Below are 12,746 nucleotides of genomic sequence, written 5' to 3' on the forward strand. Positions count from 1 at the left end.
AACTAGTTCAACCATTATGGAAAACAGTATGGCGATTCCTCAAGGATCTAGAACTAGATGTACCATATGACCCAGCCATCCCACTACTGGGTATATACCCAAAGGATTATAAATTACTCTACTACAAAGACACATGCACACGTTGTTTATTGCGGCACTATTCACAATAGCAAAGACTTGGAATCAACCCAAATGTCCATCTGTGACAGACTGGATTAAGAAAATGTGGCACATATACACCATGGAATACTATGCAGCCATAAAAAAGGATGAGTTTGCGTCCTTTGTAGGGACATGGATGCAGCTGGAAACCATCATTCTTAGCAAACTATCACAAGAAGAGAAACCAAACACCGCATGTTCTCACTCATAGGTGGGAACTGAACAATGAGATCACTTGGACTCGGGAAGGGGAACATCACACACTGGGGCCTATCATGGGGAGGGGGGAGGAGGGAGGGATTGCATTGGGAGTTACATGATATAAACGTCATGCACATGTACCCTAGAACTTAAAGTATAATAAAAAAAAAATAATAAATAATAAATAATAAATATAAATTACCCTAATTGACCAAAGCACGTTCACATGTGAACTTTCAAACACACGTGTATGACAAATATTCTGTCTCTCTCTGCCATGTTATAGGAATTGTTATTAAAGCCAAGCATGGTATTTGTGTACACATAAGAGCAAGCACAATTACAATCTAGAGGTTTTTAATTTATCTTCTTTATTTATTAGTATTGTTATACAGCAATGAGTATTCCAAAAAATAAAAAAACTAATCAGCTTGCATTATGCAACAATCAGACAAAATACTCCTAATCCTCTGTCATTCTTTTTCCTTGGCCCCTGGGTACTCATTAAAGGTTAATTTATTTAAATCTCTTCAACATTCATTTCAATCTACTTTAATAAACTAATGAATCTTTGGAACTTTGCCTAATCAGCTTATGTTTTCTATTTAATATATCTAAAAATGTCTTTTTTTTTAAGCTCCTCTTAATAATTGTCTTCCCTCTTGGAGATAGATTGTGCTTCACTGACAACCTGATTTGTACATTTGGTGATACATTTACACCTCATCCAGCACACCGGGAATAGCTGTGCTTGCCTTTCTTAAACATGTTACATTTTAGAGGATGTGAATTATTTGTGTTTAGTAGTATAATAATCCTCCAAATTGAAATGGTCATTTACAATTTAGTAAGAGTGACAATTACAGTAAAGAAAAGCTTCTAATAACTTTGGTGCTTGTCAAATGCTATGAGGGTCTATCAATGAAACAACTCCATTCCGGTTCTTGTAAACCAGAGCAATGTATAGTGCATACCATTTGGATTGGCAAATGTAAGTGAAGTCTGGAGATGTCTTCAAATGAATAGTACAATCAAAATGGCGTCTAAAAGGTTCTTTACAATCTATCCCACCACTATGTAATACATTTTGTTTAATGGCAACTTTGAGGAATCTTTCACATAACTATCTTTCAGTTGAATATTCTTACGGTGGTGGCAATGGTCAGGGACTGCACACCACCCTCTACACCAGAATGCCAGAAAGTCTTGGTGTGCTAGCACATTATTTCTAACTACTGCCTTAACAATATCTGACATCATCCTAGAATAACATGGCTTAGCAAGTGCTTCCACAATATCCCTATGGTGGGGGAAGGTATTAATGTTGTTGGTTTGTAAATAAGGAAACTGTACTCAGAGAAGCTTCTGTATTTCCAAACGGTTATAATGTGAATATGTGGAGGAGCTGGAATCTGGATTTTTGGGCTACCATCTTTTCCTCCTGTACCATGTTGCCTGCAGGGTTGTGTTGGGATAAATGTTTTTTACTGATCCATGGCTCACCACTGATTAAAGAAAATGTAAATGTTACCTTTAAGATGTCTTGATGAGGAACAAAATTTATAATTTAAAATATATTATGATAAATGATTCAATATAACCAACTTCCTAATATCATATGTTTTGGAGCATGACCTTACATAAAAGAGATGAAATTCTAGTTTTCAGTTTTATTTTCTACAAATTATAAAATAATAAACTTATTCCTCACCATGACCTGATTTTCAGGTAATTTTCTAATGGAAGTAGATACATTTTCAAGGTTTTTTTTTTTTTTTTTTTTTTATACTTTAAGTTCTAGGGTACATGTGCATAACGTGCAGGTTTGTTACATATGTATACTTTGCCATGTTGGTGTGCTGCACCATCAACTCGTCAGCACCTATCAATTCATCATTTATATCATGTATAACCCCAATGCAATCCCTCCCTCCTCCCCCTCCCCATGATAGGCCCAGTGTGTGATGTTCCCCTTCCCGAGTCCAAGTGATCTCATTGTTCAGTTCCCACCTATGAGTGAGAACATGCGGTGTCTGGTTTTCTGTTCTTGTGATAGTTTGCTAAGAATGATGGTTTCCAGCTGCATCCATGTCCCTACAAAGGACGCAAATTCATCCTTTTTTATGGCTGCATAGTATTCCATGGTGTATATGTGCCACATTTTCTTAATCCAGTCTGTCACAGATGGACATTTGGGTTGATTCCAAGTCTTTGCTATTGTGAATAGTGCCGCAATAAACATACGTGTGCATGTGTCTTTATAGTAGAATAATTTATAATCCTTTGGGTATATACCCAGTAGTGGGATGGCTGGGTCATATGGTATTTCTAGTTCTAGATCCTTGAGGAATCGCCACACTGTTTTCCACAATGGTTGAACTAGTTTACAATCCCACCAACAGTGTAAAAGTGTTCCTATTTCTCCACATCCTCTCCAACACCTGTTGTTTCCTGACTTGCTAATGATTGCCATTCTAACTGGTGTGAGATGGTATCTCATTGTGGTTTTGATTTGCATTTCTCTGATGGCCAGTGATGATGAGCATTTTTTCATGTGTCTGTTGGCTGTATGAATGTCTTCTTTTGAGAAATGTCTGTTCATATCCTTTGCCCACTTATTGATGGGGTTGTTTGTTTTTTTCTTGTAAATTTGTTTGAGTTCTTTGTAGATTCTGGATATTAGCCCTTTGTCAGATGAGTAGGTTGCAAAAACTGTTCCCATTCTGTAGGTTGCCTGTTCACTCTGATGGTAGTTTCTTTTGCTGTGCAGAAGCTCTTAGTTTAATTAGATCCCATTTGTCAATTTTGGCTTTTGTTGCCGTTGCTTTTGGTGTTTTAGACATGAAGTCCTTGCCCATGCCTATGTCCTGAATGGTATACCCTAGGTTTTCTTCCAGGGTTTTTATGGTATTAGGTCTAACATTTAAGTCTCTAATCCATCTTGAATTAATCTTCGTATAAGGGGTAAGGAAAGGATCCAGTTTCAGCTTTCTACTTATGGCTAGCCAATTTTCCCAGCACCATTTATTAAATAGGGAATCCTTTCCCCATTTCTTGTTTCTCTCAGGTTTGTCAAAGATCAGATGGCTGTAGATGTGTGGTATTATTTCTGAGGACTCTGTTCTGTTCCATTGGTCTATATCTCTGTTTTGTGGTACCAGTACCATGCTGTTTTGGTTACTGTAGCCTTGTAGTATAGTTTGAAGTCAGGTAGCGTGACGCCTCCAGCTTTGTCCTTTTGACTTAGGATTGTCTTGGCAATGCGGGCTCTTTTTTGGTTCCATATGAACTTTAAAGCATTTTTTTTCCAATTCTGTGAAGAAACTCATTGGTAGCTTGATGGGGATGGCATTGAATCTATAAATCACCTTGGGCAGTATGGCCATTTTCACGATATTGATTCTTCCTATCCATGAGCATGGTATGTTCTTCCATTTGTTTGTGTCCTCTTTGATTTCACTGAGCAGTGGTTTGTAGTTCTCCTTGAAGAAGTCCTTTACATCCCTTGTAAGTTGGATTCCTAGGTATTTTATTCTTTTGAAGCAATTGTGAATGGAAGTTCATTCCTGATTTGGCTCTCTGCTTGTCTGTTACTGGTGTATAAGAATGCTTGTGATTTTTGCACATTAATTTTGTATCCTGAGACTTTGCTGAAGTTGCTTATCAGCTTAAGGAGATTTTGGGCTGAGACATGGGTTTTCTAAATATACAATCATGTCATCTGCAAACAGGGACAATTTGACTTCTTCTTTTCCTAACTGGATACCCTTGATTTCTTTCTCTTGCCTGATTGCCCTAGCCAGAACTTCCAACACTATGTTGAATAGGAGTGGTGAGAGAGGGCATCCCTGTCTTGTGCCAGTTTTCAAAGGGAATTTTTCCAGTTTTTTCCCATTCAGTATGAATTAGCTGTGGGTTTGTCATAAATAGCTCTTATTATTTTGAGGTACGTTCCATCAATACCGAATTTATTGAGCGTTTTTAGCATGAAGGGCTGTTGAATTTTGTCAAAAGCCTTTTCTGCATCTATTGAGATAATCATGTGGTTCTTGTCCTTTGCTTCTGTTTATATGCTGGATTACGTTTATTGATTTGCGAATGTTGAACCAGCTTGCATCCCAGGGATGAAGCCCACTTGATCATGTTGGATAAGCTTTTTGATGTGCTGCTGAATCCGGTTTGCCAGTATTTTATTGAGGATTTTTGCATCGATGTTCATCAGGGATATTGGTCTAAAATTCTCTTTTTTGTTGTGTCTCTGCCAGGCTTGGTATCAGGATGATGTTGGCCTCATAAAATGAGTTAGGGAGGATTCCCTCTTTTTCTATTGATTGGAATAGTTTCAGAAGGAATGGTACCAGCTCCTCCTTGTACCTCTGGTAGAATTCAGCTGTGAATCCATCTGGTCCTGGACTTTTTTTGGTGGGTAGGCTATTAATTGTTGCCTCAATTTCAGAGCCTGCTATTGGTCTATTCAGGGATTCAACTTCTTCCTGGTTTAGTCTTGGGAGAGTGTAAGTGTCCAGGAAATTATCCATTCTTCTAGATTTTCTAGTTGATTTGCGTAGAGGCGTTTATAGTATTCTCTGATGGTTGTTTGTATTTCTGTGGGTCGGTGGTGATATCCCCTTTATCATTTTTTATTGCGTCTATTTGATTCCTCTCTCTTTTCTTCTTTTTAGTCTTGCTAGCAGTCTGTCAATTTTGTTGATCTTTTCAAAAAACCAACTCCTGGATTCACTGATTTTTTGGAGGGTTTTTTGTGTCTCTATCTCCTTCAGTTGTGCTCTGATCTTAGTTTTTTCTTGCCTTCTGCTAGCTTTTGAATGTGTTTGCTCTTGCTTCTCTAGTTCTTTTCATTGTGATGTTAGAGTGTCAATTTTAGATCTTTCCTGCTTTCTCTTGTGGGCATTTAGTGCTATAAATTTCCCTCTACACACTGCTTTAAATGTGTCCCAGAGATTCTGGTATGTTGTATCTTTGTTCTCATTGGTTTCAAAGAACATCTTTATTTCTGCTTTCATTTCGTTATGTACCCAGTATGTGACCATCGAGGCTAGGAAGAAACTGCATCAACTAACGAGCAAAATAACCAGTTAATATCATAATGACAGGATCAAGTTCACACATAACAATTTAACCTTAAATGTCAATGGACTAAATGCTCCAATTAAAAGACACAGACTGGCAAACTGAATAAAGAGTCAAGATCCATCAGTCTGCTGTATTCAGGAGACCCATCTCACAGGCAGAGACATACATAAGCTCAAAATAAAGGGATGGAGGAAGATCTACCAAGCAAATGGAGAAACAAAAAAAGCAGGGGTTGCAATCCTAGTCTCTGATAAAACAGACTTTAACCATCAAAGATCAAAAGAGACAAAGAAGGCCATTACATAATGGTAAAGGGATCAATTCAACAGGAAGCTAACTATCCTAAGTATATATGCACCCAATACAGGAGCACCCAGATTCATCAAGCAAGTCCTTAGAGACTTACAAAGAGACTTAGACTCCCATACAATAATAATGGGAGACTTCAACACTCCACTGTCAACATTAGACAGATCAACGAGACAGAAAGTTAACAAGGATATCCAGGAATTGAACTCATCTCTGCACCAAGCGGACCTAATAGACATCTATAGAACTCTCCACCCCAAATCAACAGAATATACATTCTTCTCAGCACCACATCGCACTTATTCCAAAATTGACCACATAATGGAAGTAAAGCACTCCTCAGGAAATGTAAAAGAACAGAAATTATAACAAACTGTCTCTCAGACCACAGTGCAGTCAAACTAGAACTCAGGACTAAGAAACTCAATCAAAACCGCTCAACTACATGGAAACTGAACAACCTGTTCCTGAATGACTACTGCGTACATAACGAAATTTCAAATGTTTTTAAGTTATCACCTGTGATTTTCCGAATAGAAACTCCAAGAATTACCTTTCAGATTTCATTGTTCATTCATTACACATCTGTCCACCCATTCATTCATTCATCCAATCATCCAAATGACATTTACAGAATGCCTACTTTGAGGCAAGCAACAAGTCAAAGGTGACTCTACCGAAGCTCCTGCTCCTGCTTTACTTCCCTAGACTATGAACTCCTTGAAGACAGGGGATACTGTTATTCTACACAGGATATAATCAGTTCTATTTGCAGAAAATCACTTAAATACTTTTTTGACAGTGAGATTTCTGGCTCCCCCTGTCGCCCACATGCCCCTCCAGACATATGGGATCTAGAGGAAGAAATAGCAGAGTTTGCTTATCAAGTCTGACCTTTGGATAATGACTACAGTTCTCCCATCTGAGCTTGCTGCTGTTCTGCCTTGTGGTCAACAAAATGATTTGGCTCAAAATGGCAATTTATCTGTTGCTATTTCCCAGATATCCTCTAGCAAGCTACATTATTATTTTTTTTTTAATGGTTGTTTCTGCCCTTCGGCATAGAGGTGAACTGTATCACCAAATGTATTGTCTTGCTTGATACAGTGAGAAGTTGGGGTTTACAGAAAAGATGCAGATAAACATGAAGCAGCTGCAAAAGAAGAAACATTCATTTAGTGCTATGACTAAACAAATGCTTGACTTTATTATTTTAACAACAATAATTATATTCGGAGACTGCTATTATCTTTTCAACTCTCCTTCACACCCACCTCACAGCTACCTGTGAGGTGACCAGAGAAGGCATATTATAGAGTTAAAATACGGAATGCTAAAGCTCAGAGATGCTAAAGTGACTTTTTAAAGTTCCTCAGCAAGCCAGTGGCAGAGTTTGGTCTCCCAACTCACACTCCAGGCATCAGGTTTCTCTATTAGGGGTCCTAGTCAACAGGAGGGTTGCATTTTTAAGAATTACTAGGAGCCATGAAGTCCATTGTTTCAGTTTGTACTATTGCCTAGTTAATTATTTAGAATTTTTATTAAAAACAAGAAGTGAGGAAACCATCATACTAAGCAGGCAATTCTGGAGACTTCTTTCAAACTGGGCCTTAGTGTAATCCTTCCAAACTGAACATTAAGCTCAAAAAGTTAGTATTTAATAAACAAAAGCAATGGTAAAAATATTTTGTCTGTACTAGAATTCCTTGTAGTTCTGCAAGGATGGAGCCAGTTATGCCATGATACACTTTTATTCACAAAGAATGAAGGCATGACTGGGTATTACTTATGGAACATTTCTGTGGTTTCTAGACTCCTTCTAAAATATAAGAAAATGAGCTTCAGCATTTGGTACAAAATATTTGTTGGATCATGTAATATTTTTAAAAGTGAATAATTTATAAAATCCTAGAGGGTCTTCTGATTTTTATTATCATTTAATATTTAATTCTACAAAACAGAATTAAATACTTTGTTTTGAAAATAGTTTATAACACAATGCATTTCTTCATCTTTCTAGGCCTCATCTTCAAGATTACCTGGGTTTTATTAACTGATTTTTCTAAGCCTCTGGCTTCTTTCTTCCTCATTGTAAGTAAACCACAGGCTATATTACACACATATGTTTTGTTAAAATACATGTCACTTCCATTGCTTCCTGGACCACCACAAAAGAGAGCCCTTAGTGATCCAAGTCAATTCACCCATATTTAAAACCTTTTACATTTCAAAAACATGTATTATAACATGATTAGATCTGTACTTTACACATAAGCCAGAAAGTGACATATGTGGCTTAATTACCAACCCCAAATAATCAGTGTTGGCGCAAAAAAATATGAATTAAATGGAACACAGCCCAGTCATCCTAGCAAAAGGGATTACAGATAGGAGCTGGAATAACTTTGGGAGAAGTCAAACATATATAAGAGGGTTAATGAATTAAAAAGTTGTTATAGGTAATTCAAAAGAAAAAGAAAAAATGCTGACTACTACCAAAAAAATTCCACAGCATATTACTGAAACTGCCACATCAAATACTTTAGCATACCCCTCCCTAGGGACGGAAAGAAGTTTGCTTGGTATAGTGTATTTTCTAGCATAATGTTGCGATAAAAGGATCTGAAAATAAAAAGAAATGAATTGTACTTTTTCCAAAAGCTATACAATGAATTCACCTTTTCACAGAGGATAGAGATCATGAAGAAAAGTGAAATTCATATGGACCCCAAACCTCTCATTTTGGCCCATAGTTTCTGCTTCCTTCCCCATCCGAATCTCCACCGAGCACTAATAGGTAGCAAAATTGGCTGATAGAAGTATCATTCTCCTATTCCTTCCTGCCCACCCTCTGGTAAAAGAATTAATGAGCAGTAAAATTACCAAAAGTGAGGCAGCAGAATGGAGAATAAAGAATACCAATGGTATGGATAACCTACAAACCAGATAATGAGCTCCTGAATAATCAAGACTTGACTTAAACCTCAAACCTCTAACCTTCTTGCTTAGACCCATCATTCTATACTTATATTTAGTGTCTTAAACACAGAACTGCCACAGAATTGCAGTTTGTCTCTAAGTCCTTGTTTATAGGAAATGAGGGCAAGAAGTGATGTCTAAACTTTGGCACTTGGAACACTGTTAGTAGCCTTTCTTGACACTCCATTATTTCCCTTGTCTTGGGCACCCAAAGATGTTATTAACCTTTGTAGGAGTCCTGAACATTATAAGAGGTAGTTGACAAATGCACTAGTATCTCTTCTTCCCTCTCAATGCAGATACCAGACTTCAGCTGTTCCATCGCATTCACCTAAAAGGCTTCTCTCTGGTTTTTCTTTAAAGCTTTCTTCCTTCTCTTCCTTCCCATTACTTAATGTAGTGGAGCCACTGCACAAAAATACTCTTTGTCCCCTACCACTAAAAAGGTGATCTCACCTTTAGAATTCATGTCAATTTTTAACAAGCTTCCTGTTATAGCTATCTTATCCAGATCCAGATTCATTTCTCAACTCAATTTTCTGAATCCTGGTATCTTCCTTGGTGCATAAGCCATTAATATCTCAATTCGCAGAGATCTCACACTTCCTGGTAAAACTGTGCCCATTCCGCTTAACTATGGTCTGAATGTTTGTGTTCCCTGTTACCCAAAATTCATAGGTTGAAACCTAACCCCCAAGGGTGATGTTATTAAGACATGGGGTGTTTGAGGGGTGATTAGGCTGACATCCCCCATGAAGGGGATTAGTGTCCTTATGAAAGGGGCCTGAGGGAGTTTGTCCCTTCCACCATGTGAGGACACATACAAGGTACCATATATGAAGCAGCCCTCACCAGATACCAGATCTGCTGGCACTTTCATCTTGAATTCTCAATTTCTAAACTGTATGCAATAAATTTCTGTTTATAAATTACTCAGTATTTTGTTACAGAAGCCTGAACAGACTAAAACACCATCACAGTGATGGTTTCAAGGCAGTTTTTGGACTTCAAAACTGCTTTTCCATATTTTCAGAAATGTTCTTTCAACAAATAATGCCAAGAATAAAGGAAAAACGGTTACCAAGTCTGGAAGAACATTTAAGCTGAATGTGGTGGAATGGCAGGGAATAACAGTCCAGGATTCCCAAATTAGAGAAATAACTTCCTAGGGAAAATGTCTGAGATAGTATCAGCAACAAAGTATTCCCTGTGACCATGCCACACTGGCTGCCCATTCTGTGCTCTACCTGTGTTCCTTTTTGTTTTAAAAATTGCTTTCAAGCCATGTGTAAGTACAGTTTCTTTTTCCTAAGCTAATGGCATATTGTCTGCTCAACACTCACCCTCACCCCTGGCACAATCATAGGTACACATGCACATTTACACACCACCATATGTCATATCCATAGACACTCAACATATGCCTGATGACACATTTTACAATGGTCCTCTGGCTACCTCGCGCTGATATCAACTCGATCTCTTTCTATCACTTATTCTCACTTCATTAGAGGCATGGAACTGAGGCAGACATAGTGAATGGAGTTACTGTCTCCTTCATTTAGGAAACAATGTCAATGTCAAAAGCAAAGTTCAACTCTGTGATGGCAATGATTGTTCCTGCTCGCAGCTGAAGAGGATGAGAGGAACCCAGATTGGAAGTATTTATTCCCAGGCTTTACTATAGGAAACAAGTAATTTTATCAGAAACAAGTAATCCATGATTTGCTGTACATCAACTGCAGTGATATGCTCAACTAGTAGAGTTCACATAGAAATACTTGCATCTGTTTGTAGGAGATTGCTTCTACCAAACTGAGCAAGGTATGGTCTCAGAGTGCATTATCATTTAAACAAAGGATGCTATGAATCACAGAGGATAGAACCAGAAAAACGCTTGCTCTAGTGTACAAAATTTGGCTGATACTTAACCTTTGCTAGGCGAAAAGGAAAAAATTGCAACCTGCCACACCGGCAGCCTAGAGCACTTTTTTTTTAAACTACATTCAAATCTTTTACTGTTACAGAACATTATTACTGTTAATACTGCCATGTGTGACTGAGAATTTCTACCTCTGACTTACTGAAAAAGCATCTTTTACTTAACAAATTCAAATAAATTTAATACTATGTACTAGCAGAAGTAATTAAAAGCAAATGAATAAGGACTGCATAACTGCATAAATATTTGCATAAATTCTGACACAAAAGAAGGATGAGTGGACAATAGAATGCTAAAATATTAACAATGCATCATAAGAATTTAAAATTTTTTTTTTTTTCCAAATCAGCAAGATATACTAAAATGTAACTTTTATCATTATTAGAGCTTAAGTTCTCCTTCTAGAATTACCACTGACTCACTAAGGGCTTTGTGCTAATCATTCAATCAGATTTCACATTCATGATATTTATTCTGAAACAGCCTAATGGGGCTCAAGGACTAAAATAACCTTATTAATTAGATTCCCTCACATGGAGTCCAAGATGAAAACTATCAACACCAAATAGCACTCTACAGTTACAAAGATGTTTCATATCATTTCATATTTACAAAGGTTTTCATATCATTTCATGTTGAATTTTTATAACTCTGGGGGTTAAAATAGGTATATTATTACTTTTTAAAAATGAGAAAACTGAGGTTTAAAAAGGTTAACTGGCCTGATAGAGTTTATTAAGTGTTAAACTTGTCTCAGGTCTCCAGTTTTAGTGTTCTACCACATAGTACAGTGCCTAACACATATGGATACTCAATTAGTATTTGTTGAATTGAGTGAAGGAATATCGCATGCTACTTCTCCTAACTACACTTGACCTAATTTTACTCATTTGCAAACAGCCCTATAGCTGCATTCCACAGTAGCTGATAAGGTCGTTTACTTTCCAATAAGGAAGCAAAATGCCATTGTGAAAATAAATTCAGCCATCTATTTTGGTGACATAAGGCCCATGAGCTGAAAGAATAAGATATTCAATGTCTAGCTGTTATAAAGTTTGGAAAAGAAGTTGGTAAAAAATGCGTAGGGTTGCTCTAAAATGATGAACTACATATCATTATTATTTTGTTGGGGAGGACCTTTCAGTAAGGTTGAGTGGAAAAGCAGATTAAAATTTGGAAAGGCATTTGAGTTCCCAACATGAAAATCAACAATGCCTCTTGTTATGCCTTTCATTCATTCACAGACAGAGAAAAAGAAGTTTCAGAGTTGGCAGGGGCCTTGGCAGTCACCTAGTCTAACTGCTGTCTCTTCCTCCCCACCACTGCTGCCATTTTACTAGAAGTCATAGCTAATTAATAGCAGATCCAGCACTAGACTCCAGTCTCCTTACTGGCAGGACTCCTCATGGAAGCAGTTGGGGACTTATATCCTCTCTATAAGTGCCATCTAAAATTATTCATTTTAGTCTAAAGTCCTTCCTTAACCAAGGTGAGTACCATATAGCCCTACTTGAAAATATAGGATTCCCTTACAGTACAGCTTAAGTGGCAATAGGTTATGTTATGGTTAAATGCTTCTCTGGCCTTTTCAAACAACCAGAATAGTAGAGTAAGAAGGGCTCTGGAGTCAAACTGTCTAGCATGACAGTCCTGCCCTGCCACTTGCTGACTGCGCATCTTGGAAGATAATTAATTCCTCGAACATTGATTTCTTTGTCCGTAAATGGGGATATTATCTACTTCACAGAGCTTTGTGGTACTTATATGGAACAATTCAAGCAAAGCATAGTCAACAGATAATCTGATACATAGCAAAAATACTCAGTAAAAATGAGTTGCCTTTTACTCATTCTTCCTTACTTGTAGTCGCTCTAGATACCTGAGCTTAAATTGATCAAATATACCTCGGATGACTTTCCTTTTATTCAATTAACATTTATTGAGTATTACTACATGCTAGGTTCTTGAAATACAACAGTGAACAAAACAGACGAAAATCCAGGCCTTCGTGGAGCTCACATTCTGGTAGCAGACACGGAGGATAAACAAAATAAATAGG

General features: G+C 37.4%; 1 protein-coding gene and 1 long non-coding RNA gene across 2 annotated transcripts in view; one reads left to right on the forward strand and one right to left on the reverse strand.

Moving 5' to 3' along the window:
• The window catches only part of ENOX2 (ecto-NOX disulfide-thiol exchanger 2), a 334,982-nt gene that overhangs the window by 219,976 nt on the left and 102,260 nt on the right, over window positions 1-12,746 (reverse strand).
• On the forward strand, window positions 7,157-10,913 carry LOC117077403. Its single transcript, XR_004434750.1, has 3 exons — window positions 7,157-7,415; window positions 7,787-7,857; window positions 10,311-10,913. It is a non-coding gene; the product is annotated as an uncharacterized LOC117077403 (long non-coding RNA).

This window comes from Trachypithecus francoisi, unplaced genomic scaffold (genome assembly GCF_009764315.1).
Source record: "Trachypithecus francoisi isolate TF-2019V2 unplaced genomic scaffold, Tfra_2.0 Lachesis_group6, whole genome shotgun sequence".
NCBI classification, from domain to species: Eukaryota; Metazoa; Chordata; class Mammalia; order Primates; family Cercopithecidae; genus Trachypithecus; species Trachypithecus francoisi.